This window comes from Pleurodeles waltl, chromosome 3_1 (assembly GCF_031143425.1).
Source record: "Pleurodeles waltl isolate 20211129_DDA chromosome 3_1, aPleWal1.hap1.20221129, whole genome shotgun sequence".
Taxonomy (NCBI): domain Eukaryota; kingdom Metazoa; phylum Chordata; class Amphibia; order Caudata; family Salamandridae; genus Pleurodeles; species Pleurodeles waltl.
In genome coordinates, this window is record NC_090440.1 from 1,983,849,273 (window position 1) to 1,983,863,459 (window position 14,187).

The window sequence follows — 14,187 nt, forward strand, 5'->3', positions numbered from 1 at the left end:
ATCAGGAGAGTCCTATTTCCTGGCGGGGTCTTGGCAATGTTCTCTGTCTTCTGCCTGGATCGCAGGGACAGTTTGCGGGCTGGTTCTCGTTCTGCAGGGGGTGGGGTGCTGGTGGCCTGTTGGTCCTGCGGCAGGGCCTCCTGTCCACTAGCGCCGGCGGAGGTGGAAGGCTGTTCATCGGTTTGGCTAGTGTCAGGGGCCCTTTGTTGTGCCACTGCCTCCCTCATGGTCTTGCCCATGTCAGCCAGCACCCCTGCTATGGTGACCAGGATGGTGTAGATTTGTTTGAGGTCCTCCCTGATCCCCAGGTACTGTCCCTCCTGCAGCCGCTGGGTCTTCTGCAACTTGGCCAGTACTGCGCCCATGGTCTCCTGCAAATGGTGGCATGCTCCCATGATGTATGAGAGAGCCTGTCCTCCCCCTGTCGCACAGCAGTCCTCCCAGCTTCCCTGTTGTCCTGTGTCTCTGTCCCCTGAACCGTGTGCCCAATGCCACTGACCCCAGGTCCCTGACCGTCCTGGGATTGTGGGGTTGCCTGGGGTCCCTGTAGTGGTGGACACACTGCTGATTGACGTGTCCTGGGGACAGTGGCTTGGGCCCACTGGGTGGGTGCTGTGGTGGTGTTTCCTGAGGGGGTAGGCTCTGTGGTGGGTTGGGACTGTGGCAGGGGAATCGACTGTCTAGAGGTCCCTTATGGGCCAGGTTGGTCATCGTGATCCAGGCGTGCAGAGCTGCTGTCATCACTGTGGGCCTCTTCTGTAAGGGGACTGGATGTAGCTGGCACCTCCTCTCTGGTGACGTTGGGTAGGGGTCCTGTTGGAATGCAAATGCATTGTTATAGTATCTGTGTGTGCCATCTTGTGCAATGGGTGTTTCCCTTATATACTTGTGGTTTCCCTGTTGCATTGACCTTGTGTGATTGCTGATTGTGTGGGCTGGGTGAGTCTTTCTACTGGACATGCTTGTGATGGGTGTCCATGCATTGTGGTTGCATGCAGGGCTTGGTATTGGGATTTGTTGGTTGTGGTGGTGGGGTAGATGTGAGGTGATGGAGTGATGGGAGTGAGGGTATGGTGGGGGTATGTGATGGCATGCAGGTAGGGGGGGATAAAGTAGTAAAACAATTGACTTACCATAGTCCAGTCCTCCTGCTACTCCTGCGAGGCCCTCAGGATGCATGATCGCCAAGACTTGCTCTTCCCATGGTGTTAGTTGTGGGGGATAAGGTGGGGGTCCACCACCAGTCCTCTGTACAGCAATCTGGTGTCTTGAAACCACGGAATGCACCTTCCGCCGTTAGTCGTTCCACCTCTTCCTGGTTCTTGGATGCTGTCCCACGGCGTTGACCCTGTCGACGATTCTCCACCATAGCTGCATTTTCTTTGCGATGGACGTCTGCTGCACCTGTGATCCGAATAGCTGTGGCTCTACCGGATGATTTCCTCCACCATGACCCTTAGCTTCTCCTCAGAAAACCTAGGGTGTCTTTGAGGTGCCATGGATGTGCTGTGAGTGATATGTGTGAGGTAATTTGTTGTGATGTATACTGTGATGTGTGTGGATGGTGTATGAGTGGTGGTGTTCTGTGCCTCTGATTGGATGTGTGCTCTTTGCTTGTCTCTCTGTGCTTGCTATCTTTTTTTGGGTTGTAAGGGGTTGTGGGTATTGTGAGTGTGTGTTTTATAGTGGTGTGAGTGTGTGGGTGTGGTGTGTGTATGTGTCAGGTGTGTGTATTTTGAATTGTTCAATGTGGTGGTGTTTTGTTAATGTGTGTGTGTGCATTTTGAGTGCGGTGGTGTGTACCGCCAATGGTTTACCGCGGTTGAAAGACCGCCACGTTGATTCGTGGGTCATGATACTGTTGGCGTATTCCTGTTGGCGTGACGGTGTGGGCTTTGCTATCGCCAGTTTATCACTGACCTTTGGTGTGGCGGACTTGTGTGGGTGTCTGTATTGTGGCGGTATTCTCTGTGTGGGTCATAATACCCGTGGCAGATTACTGCTGCGGGTATGGTATCTTGGCCCCCGTTGGCATAGCGGTAAGCAGATTTTACGGCCAGGGTTGTAATGAGGGCTTAGTCTCCCGCAATCCGAAGTTCTATTGTCTTTTGCAGTGGGTCCCAGTGGCAGATTACTGCCGCGGGTACGGTATCTTGGTGCCCGTTGGCCCGGCGGTAAGCAGATTTTACCTCCAGGGTTGTAATGAGGGCTTTAGTCTCCCGCAATCCGAAGTTCTATTGTCTATTGTCCCAGTGAAAATAAGGAACTCATCTCTACAAACCAATGACTAAACACCTCATTAGACTTGCTACATCTTTAATGAATTCCCCCACCCTTCTTCTTTGTATCTCCCTCATCCATTATGTCTCCTTTTCCCTCTATCATGTATTTTTCTCCATCTTCTTTCTTCTTTCTCTCTTTCTCCTTGGATGGGACATGTACTTTCTCAATAGACCAGTGAAGAAAGCTTTAGGAAATAGTACATAAAATGCCCCAATATGCATTCTCTCTTTCTGGATAGCATGATTGTAGTGTTCATTTATTTGTGGGTGGAGCCCCATACACATGGGAAGTACACCCGAGAAGCCACAGTGATGGACTTCCCCAAATGTCCATATAATTGCCTTCATTGCTGTACATGCAATTCTAGTGCCTAGTGCCAAACGTGGCCGTGCAATCATGCACTGCTGCTACTTACCATTTTCTGAGGGCCACTGGCTACAGAACATGCAATTCACCCTAAGATGGGTAAAAGTCTTAGGAAGTAGGGCAGCCTTAGGCCACTCCACTTGCTCCACGTTCCCACTACAGTCCACAAAATATTTTTTGAGAATCAAATCACCCCAATACTGTGCCATCCACTGTCAGGCCAGGCTGTTTTCTTGGATTCTCTGCTTAGACTGCATCAACTCCATGCCAGTTTTCCAGGGCCATAACATAAAGACACCAATAATTTCTTCCCATCTGTCCAGAGTTGAGCGGCTAACACCTGATCCATATGCAACCACCGCAAATACTATTTCACAAAATTACACCAGGTATGAATGTTGCTGTTAATCCCCACCCCAATTGCTGAATTGTAATTTTTTCAAAATAACTTAGGTGAGGCAGGATTGCTGGTCTAATTCCAGGCAACATGGAATGAAGAAGGCATGGCCTATGACATCCACCCATGTGCTCTGTATTAGATCTGGCATCCATGGCATGGTATTCCCTGAAACGTTTTGCCTTAAACCCTACTGTTTGCTGACTTCGTGTTTGCTGGCTTGAGGACTCTGCATACTTTACCGCTGCTAACCAGTGCTAAAGTGCATTTGCTCTCTTCTAAAACATGATAGGATTGGCTTATACTCAATTGGCATATTTAATTTACTTGTAAGTCCCTGGTAGACTGGCACAACCTGTGCCCAGGGTATGTACATTAAATGCTACTAGTGGGCCTGCAGCACTAATTGTGCCACTCACCCAAGTAGCACTTTAAACATGTCTCAGGCCTGCCATGCAGTCTGTGTGTTCAGTTCCCATTTCGACCTGGCAAAATAAATCTTTTGCCAGGCCCAAAAATGTATTTTTTAATACATATGTCACTCCTAGGGTAAGCTCTGGACAGCCCGGAGGGCAAGGTGCAGTGCATTGAAAAAGTAGGTCATGTACTTTTAAGTTTTACACGTGCTGGTAGATAAATACTCTTAAATTCATTTTTCACTACTGCAAGTCCTGGTTCTCCAATAGGATAACATTGGAGTTACCTTATTACCTTTCATAAGCTAAAATGTCCAAATGGGTGTAGGTAACCAGTTCATGTTTGGTCTTTAGAATTGTAAGAAAAATCCTCTTATAGCGTAGTTGGATTTTTAGTTAAAGGTCTGAAAATTAAAGTTTGGAAAGTTTGCATTTTTCTGCCTTAGCCATTTAGTGCCTGCAGCCTGCCTCTGGGTCACATGACTGGGTGTAGTTTGCAGTTGGGCTTTGTGTATTCCCCGTAGACAGTCACACACTATAGAAAGCTTAGATGTGCTTGGCTGGGCCATCCCTGGATGGGAAGGCAGAGCTGGGCACAACCCTACGTACACTTGAATAGGCTGTGTCCTGCCTCCACACAAAGGGATGTATACCCCCTGTAGTTAATCTGTAGCCAGGTCAGGAAATGCAAGATGCCTGGGAGCTTTAAAGAGAGGCCTCTAGAAGCTTATCCCACTTCAAACGAAAACCTATGTATTAATATGGGACCCAAGACACCAGCTCTTTAGTACACTTCTGGATCTATGGATACTCTGCCAGGAAAAAGGACTGCTGTACTGCTGAAAGGACTGCCACTCTGCTGGGCTGCTGCTCTGAAGGACTGCTGCCCTCTGGACTGGGTGAGAAGGACTGGATCTGCATTTGCTGAATCCTGGACCCCAGAGTGAATGCAAGGGCTATTTGGCAGGCCTCCTGACTTGAACCTCAGGGACAGAAGGCACAAACAACCTTGAACCCAGCACCTGAACTCTGCCATCTGTGAGTCCTATCCTGCCAAGTGGTGCCACCCCAGTCCTGGACCCTTGGAAGTGGACCTGAAGGTAATATGCCATCCCATTTGTGGATCCAGCAGAACCGATGCATCTTCTCTGCTGTTGGGCGCAACCCTGAGCAGAATCAATGCATAGCCACCGCTGGATGGATCTTCCCCACCCCAAAGACCAGCATTGCACCCTGCCACCTCAGCGGAACTGTCGCTGCACAATGCATCCTTGGTTCAGGCCCTCACATCCCTTGTCAAAGGCAGCCTCAAGGATGACACTGAACTGTGCATCGCAGCCCCATGAACAAGAGCATCACCACGACTGAGCAATGCATCCTCGATACTGGACGTCGCATCGCAAGTCCTTGCCAATGCGTACTCGATGACCACGCAGGACCTCACATCACAGCCTTACAGCATCTCAGAACCGGTGCACGCTTTGGCTGCACAACACATCTTGAACGTTGTTGGAAATGGCCCTCTCTGCGGGGCTATCCCCAAACTTGTTGCCTTTTGCCTCATATTTTTAGGACCCTGTTTCCGTTGGCTTTAGGACTCTGAGCACTTTAATACTGCTAATCAGTGCTAAAGTGCATGTTCTCTCTCCCCTATAACTTGGTATAATTGGCTTACACCTGTTTGACTTATTTAATTTACCTGTAAGTTCCTTGTAAAGAGGTATACCATATACCCAGGGCAGGTAAATTAAATGCTACTAGTGGGCCTGCAGCACAGATTGTGCCACCCACATGAGTAGCCTTTCAAACTTGTCTCAGGGCTGCCACTGCAGGGCCTGCGTGCGCAGTTTACTTGGCAAGTTAAACTACTTGCCAAGGCCTAAACTCCCATTTTACTACACCTAAGTCACCCCTAAGGTAGGCCCTAAATAGTCCTAAGGGCACAGTGCTGTGAATGTAAAAGGTAGGACATATGTCTTTATGTGCTCCATTTCCCAGTAGTGGCAAACAGCATATTTAGTTTCTCACTACTGGAGTGCTGCTCCTCTCATACGATTACATTGGAAATGCCCTGACATATGTCTAAGTGGTTATTTTCTGATCTATGAGGAATTGTGTGGGCAGGTTAATTGTGTTTGGAATGGTAGCGAGAAAACCTGCTTATTGGTGTAGGTGGATTTTTTATTACCAAGGTAGAAATGCCACTTTTAGAAAGGCGGCATTTCTCTGTGCTTTTGCAGCCTGACTCCAGTCCGCATCTGGGGCAGAGTGACAGCTCCACTTGGTGCATACTTTCCAGACAGGAAGGGCTGGCTGTGACAGAAGAGGCATCTGCATACTGACAGTCTTCCTGGGTTGGGGAGAGGGAGGATGTTTCACACCTTTCATGTGAATAGGTTGTGTCTTGCCCTCACACAATGGACTGATTACCCCCTAATGATGTCTGGAGAGAGGGCTGGGTTGAAAGGGTGTTGTGCTTGACTTGAAAGGACTCCTTGAAATGATCCCCTGAACAAAGACATTTTTGAGTATAGGTAGAAAGGCTCTTGCCTGCTGACTTCAGAGCACTTTTGGAACAGGACTGAACCTCTGTCAGAAGGTCTGCTGGATTGCACAAAGGTCTCATCTGGACTGCTTTTCTGTTTGTTGCCCTGCTGCCAGTACTCCCTGACTTGGATTTCCCTGGCACTGATGGATTGCCAGGAAGAACCCTCCCCTGGTGTGCTGGCCTGCCTGGTCTGCCTGGCCCTGTGTGCCCCTCAAGTGTTCTTCCAGGGGCCTATGCGGGGTATATATCCTTGGAACTCACTGGCCCCCTGAGTGCCCCTGGTTCATTGCAGCCAGCGTGGTCCCTGGGATCTTTGTCCTGTGTTTTTGGGAGTATAGTGCTGTGATTGCTAACCTCGGGAGTACTGTGTTGTGCCCTCCCCCTTTGAAGAAGAGCCCAGGAAAAGGAGAGGGGCAGCCGCTGACAGTTTCAGCTCAGCGCAAACGAGGTGCTCACTCTCTGGTGCCCCCGTGGGACAAGCGGGCAGTCATCATTGAAGCCAGAGGTTTACTTGGCTACATTTGGACCCAGTTGTTTGTTGAGCTGTTCATCACCTCTGCTCCAGGAGATCGGACCGGGCCTGGAGAGGCCATCAGTGCCCATGAATGTAAGAGAAGTGCTGTGCCTTTACCCTCGGGCCCCTGGGAGACTGACGGGGAGTCCGAGACTGAAGGAGTCTTTGGGCTGTCCCCCAGCACTCAGAAGCGTTGCTGCATGGCCGCGGGCCACCAGCTCTGGTGAGTGGGGATCCCTGGTAGCGGGGAGGACCAAGGGGGGCCTCCCTGCTGACGCCACAGGTGTGGATTCCCTCCCCATGCTGACGCCAGAGGTGTGGGGGTCCCTCCCCCATTGGGAAACATCACTTTAGGAGCAATGATTGTGGCAATCACGGCTCCCACATGGAGGCAGGCAGCAACTTGGAGTCTGGCCCTAATCAGGGGACCCGAAGAGGTCTCCCCGCCAGTGTGGGGACCATGTGTTTACCCCTGTGACCCTTGGAGAAATACCCTTGCAGGCAATCTGGGCTGTTTTCCCCCAAGGGAGGCTACGTGTGTTACGATAGCTGCACCACACGTTCGTGGGCAGCTAAACTGTCAAAACTGCACGCCGGAGACCCATTGAGGGCTCCCTCCTCCCTCAGGGCACAGAGCTGCGGGCTAACCATATTCTGTGTAGTGGGCATGTAGGCCCACATGATCTCACCTGAGCGATTATCCTCGTTGCACAGTGGTTCCTAAAATCTGCTGTAATACTGGTAGAAGCACAGAGGGCCTCGATCCTATGTATTGTGGTTATTTGTGGATTTTAGGGACTGCCTCAGAACCAGGTTTATTGACTACAAAGTATTTATAGCTGTTAGCGAAATATAATGTTCTACATGTTTTCCTCTAAACTAACAGCTGCATTTCTTGGCCTGATGTTATGATGTATGTCATTTTAGTTCTGGCATTGTCAGGATAATACATAGCCATTCAGGATTGACATAGTGTGCTCAGTACTGTTTTTTATGATACTGGCGAACATATCCGCTGCTGGTTCATATACCTGCACTCATTACGATAGTCTGACAATTGCTGGTTTGGCAAATGCATTACTGATTTATGTCGCTTTGGTCTATGTACTACAGTTTATTTTTATATAACTTGCTGTAGAGTCTCTTTTATAGTGTATTTATTGTTTCACTGATGTGTGTGTGTGTTGCACAGGCACTTTACACATGACCTCTAGAGGTAAGCCTGACTGCTCTGTGCCAAGCTACCAGGGGTGAGCACAGGTTATCTTCGATGTGTAACTTACTCGTCCTGACTAGAGTGGTGGGTTCTGCCTGGCTGAGGTGCATGCCCTAGCCAACCATAAACCCCAGTTCTAACAGACGTGGACCCTCGCAACTCTCCACAAACCAAGATTTAAGGTACTTTGTTCATCGGGCCTAACAGAGTCCCTGTAGCTGGCCTGTGCTCCATTGCAGTCGGCCTGAACTTGTGACTTTGTCCCGGTCCCTCACAACCAGATTTCCTCAGTTAGTGCTTTGTGTTTTTTGTGCTTTTTTCACTGAACGTTTTTAACTTGCATATGTCCCGTTCTGCTGATTGTATTTTTGTTGTTTTGGTCTTGTTTTATTTATTAAAAATACATCTATTTTCTACTCTGGCAGGGGATTCTTTTTGTATGATATCTTAACAATATTACTAGTTGAGGTGTGAATTAAGCCTGACTGCTCGGTGCCAAACTACCAGAGGGTTAAGCACAGGTTAATTAGGATGGCTTGTGCCTACCCTGTCAAGGATTGTGGTTGCTGCATGACTAGGGCTCACACCTTATTCATCCACTAACCCAATTCCTCACACTCTGCCTCTGTTTTCTATGGTCGAAAATGGCAGCCATCAACAAGTCACCATAGCAAGAGATGTAAACAAAAGCACTCGACAGGACTGCAGGGCCAAATGTCAGACCTCTCAATCTGGAATATGCCCAAAGCATTGTCAGATTGGCCAAGGGTAGGTTTGCCACTTTGCTGCAAGCAAAATCCAGAGTTTAAGCTCTGCCGACAAAAATGGTGACATGCCCATTTACAGCACCATTTTATTTGATAAACATTGGTGCAAATAAAGACACCCATGTGCCTACCTTTACTAATATTTCTGGTTGCCACTTGTTATCATAGTTATGCACTTTCGTAGACATGATAATGGGAGCTACAAGCACTCAAGCTAGTGGTGTTTATTTTATTCACCCTAGACAAAAGAAAGGCTGAGTTTGCAGCAACAAGGTTTGAATTTGTCATCTTTTAGTTGCTCGCCGTTAAAAACAATAGCAAAATAGCAACATTGGCTACTGAAGTATCTTACCAGCTATATATTCTGGGGAGCGTATCTAATGGTTAGCTTGCTTGTGGAGTTTATGGCACTAGCTGAAGGGGTTAAGGCCCCTGATTATATGTGTGCATCGAGTACCTCTGGGTATATTAGCTATAATATATTGTTCAGGTGGCTAATGCTGCTCTTAAAGAGATCTGTGTGTAATCGCCTGCTTGCAGGTTTAAATTACCATAAAACGTCTTGGAGAATGAATCTGCTTTCTTCAAATTAATGTATGTAACCTGGGGATAACTTTTTCGAATCAAGAACAAGATGGTGCAGTCACCTAAAGGGTTGAGGGGGACAGTAGAGGTGCGATCAGATGCAGGGAGAGAGGGGGTAATGATTGAGGTAATGAGGAAAGTGCTTTCTGGATGCTATCGTGTTATTGGCAGCATCAGCGATGGGTCAATGATACTTTGTGGTTAGAATTCCACGGATGTGTCAATTTTTTTTCTCTTTTTGCTAGGAAATGAGCAAAGTGAATTTCGCTGCTGTATTTACGTGACATTACTAAACTCTTGTCTGTGGCAAACACGAATGCCTGTGATTTCCCACTCATCATAGACCATCCAGACAAAAATGCACAGTTGCTCAATTTATAAATGCGGCCTCTTTTTACTACCCAGTTTGCAAATAGGGTCACATTTACTTTGACGCCTGTGACTATTTCCTGTCCCAGTCTGACCTGTACAGTCTCGTAGGGCCCCAAAGACATAAATGCAGTGTATGGTTACACTTCAAAAGAAGCAATCACAATTGACGTAATTAATCGGTGCAAATAGTCCAATCTATTGCTTCAACCGAATGTGACCTCCTAACCAATTTGATTGATTGGAATGGTGGAAGAAATAGCTTTTTTTTTTTTTTGTCTTTTATGCACTTGAGTCACCATTGCATCTTGGGTTCAAGACCTGGATTTACTAACATTGACACAGTGTGAACATCTGCTGTGCTGCATGAATGGAAAAAGTAGCCCAGATCCGTGTATGGAAAGAGGGGTGCACTAATCATGCCGTGCTGGTTCTTAAAAATCCATTATATGAACATGTCAAGCAGCGATACCTTCTGTGAGAACTGTTCTCCAGGCGCACCCTCGAGTAAATATTTAAGGTGAAGAAAATGGTTCAAGAGTTAGCCATGTAAACTTTTTATTTTTGGAAATCCCACAAAATGCTACTTGTTTGTACGTTATTTCATTTGATGCAAAGCCAGTTGCTATTATTATAGTGGATCTAGCTCTGTAAAAATGTGTTTGCATTGTTCCTGCCCTTTATACTACCCTTGCATAGATAATGGAGAGGGTTGGCGCTGCACTATGTAAAGTCATTTTGGGCTGCACGCATGTCGACTTTTCAACTTACAATCGGTTTGCATTGGAGAGTTGGTCAGTTCAGCTGTTTTCTCTGCTTTTCGTCATGAAGCTGTGCTTATTGTCATGCTAGTGTCTCTGTCAAACAAGCATTGGCAAAACCATAGGATTTGTGTATGCAAAATCTATTGGCCTTTTCTATGTTGTGCAAGCTGCTGTGCAATATGACTTAGATTAAAAAACAAAAAAAACACTGTGACGCAGCCAGCATTTAACTCATCATAGTGTTTTTTTCCTAAAAGCCATTTTGCATAGTAGATCACGATGCTGTGCAGTATGTAAAAAAACATAAATAAATAAAAAAGCATTGTGTGATTGGGTGGAATCAAGCAACACGAGGGAATGGTGACACCACGTAGTGGGAGGAGGGGAGAGATGACACCAGGGAGAGCAGGAGGATGGAGGAGAGGATGGGTGACACCCCCGAGAACAGGAGGAGGACAGGGAAAGGGTGATACCATAGAGGGCGGGTGGAGAGTGTGGGGGACGAGTGACACCACAGAGAGCGGAAGGAAGGTGGTAGAGGGGTGACACCACGGAGGGCGGGGGGATACACCACGGAGAGAAAGAGGTTGGAGAGGACTGAGTGACACCACGGAGAGTGGGGAGTGGGCAGGTAGAAGATTTGATACCACAGAGCAGGAGGAGTGAGGGGAGAGGGTATCGACACAGAGGGCGGGAGGAGGGCACAGTAAGGTTGACACCACAGACAGCAGGAGAAGGTGGGTGGTGAAGGAGAGGGACTGCAGATACATTCACTCTATACCAGTCCAGGCCAAAATTGAAAAAACAAGAGTACATGCAGGAGCCTGCGGCCAGTGGAAGGACACTGGCTGTAGCAGGAAGCTGTAGATTTTTTTTTGTTAAAAAGAGACTTCGCAACTGCTGTGCAGGTGAAACCTAACAACAGTAAACCTGGGCAGAATCTTTCTTCCTAAGATGCTCTGCCTCTCAACAGATGGTGTACGAGCTGGAGAAATCAGAAGTGCAAACTTGCCTCCTCTACTTAATTTTAATCTTATTTGAGCCATTCTAGGTTTAGTCCGTCGTATGTTCTTCCATCAGGTCTTGGCCCACCATCTCTGCAGACCACATAAATCCTAGTGTGACCATCCCATCCTCTACATTTTCCATTGCACGTGCTCTCAACATAGCATGCAGTTTTTCAAACTGAGATTCCAAGATTTAGAAAGGAAATGTGTAGTCCAAATGAAAAGGGGGGGCTTTTATTTGTTCATTGCTGCATAGAAGGTACAGATGAGTTAGATGTCTTTGAGAAACATACTTTTGGAAATTACTGAAGACTTTTCATACTGGCAAGAGGGAGGGTGGAAGGCCACATGGAGGAGAAGCTCCTTTAGTTGAAGGACCAAACTATCATTACATCTCACTCTCTGCCATTCACTCTGTGTCAGTAAAAGAATCCTGTCGAGGTTGAAAATGTTAATGCTCAATATGCATTTTTGGCATTAACGTGCTGCCACGCTCTGGGGTTTTCAGGGACTATGGCATGGAGTATGGGCTTTTTTTTTTGCAAACTTGTAATCAGAAGTTACCAGTCCGGGAATTAGATTCTCCCTCCGAATTGTGGTCTTTTTTTGCAAACTAGTAATCAGGAGCCACCAGTTCGGGGGATGGATTCTCCATCAAAATTGCTCTGTGTTATGTCAGTGAGGCACAGACCAGCAGGGACTCTAAGTTGGTTAGTAACCAGTTTATCGCTTCCTGTTTATCACTATCGTCATCTGACATCATGATGCAAGGTGTATGGGTTGCTTGTATGAACAGGAGTGATATCCTTTCTAAAAGGTGGTTCGCACATATGTCTTGCTGCTGAAGATCCCAAAGCAAGTTTGCTTGTGCTGGTAGGCCTTGCCACCATCTTGCATCATGTTTGAAATGGACGGACATGCGCACCAATGGGCAAATCTTATGGGTGGCCATCCTGGACTGCAGTTTCTTCCCATTCAAGATTCTATAAGAGAAATTCTAATCTGCATTAAGAAGTTATTTGCCAGCAATAAAATTGCAGAATTCTCAATCGGGTCAGAAGGTTTAACATTTTGGCCTTACTTTCCCTGACCCCTAATTATAGTGAGAATTGTAACTGTTGGGGCTCCCATTTCACTTATCCACACGCAAATGAAAAGGGTGAAAAACACCATACGAAAATATGGTGCCAATATAAAAAAAAAGAAGATTGCATTGTATTTATCTAGAAACTTGAATATTATAATTTGTACGTAAATAGCATGCATGTGTCTTTATTCGATCTCGCATAGAGCAATCAGCTTACATTTTTATTTTCTGAGCGTAAGCTTAGCAACAGGAAGTGCTCCCACTTTAAAAAAAATCCAGCAAAAAATGTTTTCTTTAAAACTCGTGCAGACGCATGATTTATTCAAAAGTGTGCAAACTATCTTGTTTATGCAACGTCGCTAATCGGATTTTGTTTTCCTACAAAAGGTGTAAAATGGTCAGAATGCAAATGACCCGCGAAGTTAACTTCAATTGCGAAGTTCTAAAAGATGTTGTCCTCTGCTTTCCAATTTGATTTTAATCTGTCGGCTCTCCGCCAGCATGTGATTCGCTTCTCGCCAGTGGAAGGCCTCGGAACGCTTAGCAGTCAGGGCATGCGAGCCGCACGGTGCTTAATTGGTAAAAGATTAAGTGATGGGGCCCAAAGTTTTCCTCTGAAGCCCGCGGCCTGCTCTGTCGAAGGTCCTGGTGAGAATACCAAGACTGTGTAGTATTTCTTGTCAGTCGACGGCCTCAAGGCGCTTAGCAGTCAGGGCATGCGAGCCACAGGGCGCTCTCTGTACGTGTGGGAGGGGGATGGGGCGGCACAGCTGTCGGGAGATAGAAACTACGCAGTACAGAGGTGTTGGCGGGAGGTGGGGGCGTCGTTGGAGAGGCGCAATGTGCGGTAGGAGAGACATGACGTGCATTAGCGATGAGCCTGGTGCACAATGTTAGCAACACCTGCAGAACAAACCAGGCCGGGGCGCTGTGGGCAGTCATGCTCAATTACGATTCTGTAGCGCACTACCCTATAAAATGCCACGTGTCTATTAATACCTCGTCGCTCTGATCCCCCTGAAGCCTTAGAATGAACCAGCTTTTTGTAGGAAAAAAACTCAGTGGATATATGAATCCACGCATACTAACAGAGCTGTATGCTGACATGCGTTATTCAATCCATTGCTGAACATTTAGGCCCCGAATTGTGAAACTATCAGCATCATAAAGGATGATATACCTTTATTGCATAACATTTATGCCCCGAATTGTGAAACTATCAGCATCATAAATTATGATATACCTTTATTGCATAATTAATAAAAATCGTTGCAGTCAGCAATTTACATAAATGCTAAAATTGGTAGGCCAGAAACAACCAACTATATTTCTAGCTCACTTAGAGTAAAAACAATGGACCATAGCCCAGGTGTAGGAAGTCCACTTAAAAGAATGTCTATTTCATCAGGGATGCCTCTCGCATTCCGTACTGCCTTTCGCATTCTGTGCTGTCCCTAATGTTCTGCATCTAGGCTGAGTGAGCCAGTACTGCAAAGGAAGTTGTTTAGTCATGAGCTGAAAATCTCCCTCAGTTTTCAAAGTTTAACACATGCTTTAACAGGAGTTCTGCTTTTAATATGAATTTTGCTACACATGCCATGTGCTGAGGTGTCAGTCCTTTGAGACAAAAAATAGGATAGCTTATCTGTATGATCGAATGGTGTATGCGTTGAACATGTTTTTGAGGAACAGTTTGCGCCAGGGTGACAGTGCAATGCATAGAATGTATTCTTGATGATATGCACATAGCCTACATTTCCCGTTTTGTGAGTGTTTGCGCCATTTTGGGACCATGTCCATTGAGGTGAAAAGACCCAACCTGGCATGCAGTACCTGTATTTTTAGGAATTTATTTAGTGTTTCTCCCA

The 14,187-nt window shown here is 46.7% G+C and overlaps 1 protein-coding gene across 2 annotated transcripts in view; it reads left to right on the plus strand.

Annotated features, from left to right (window-relative positions):
• DOC2B (double C2 domain beta) overlaps nt 1–14,187 on the plus strand; it is a 1,627,913-nt gene that overhangs the window by 783,296 nt on the left and 830,430 nt on the right. The window lies entirely within an intron of this gene.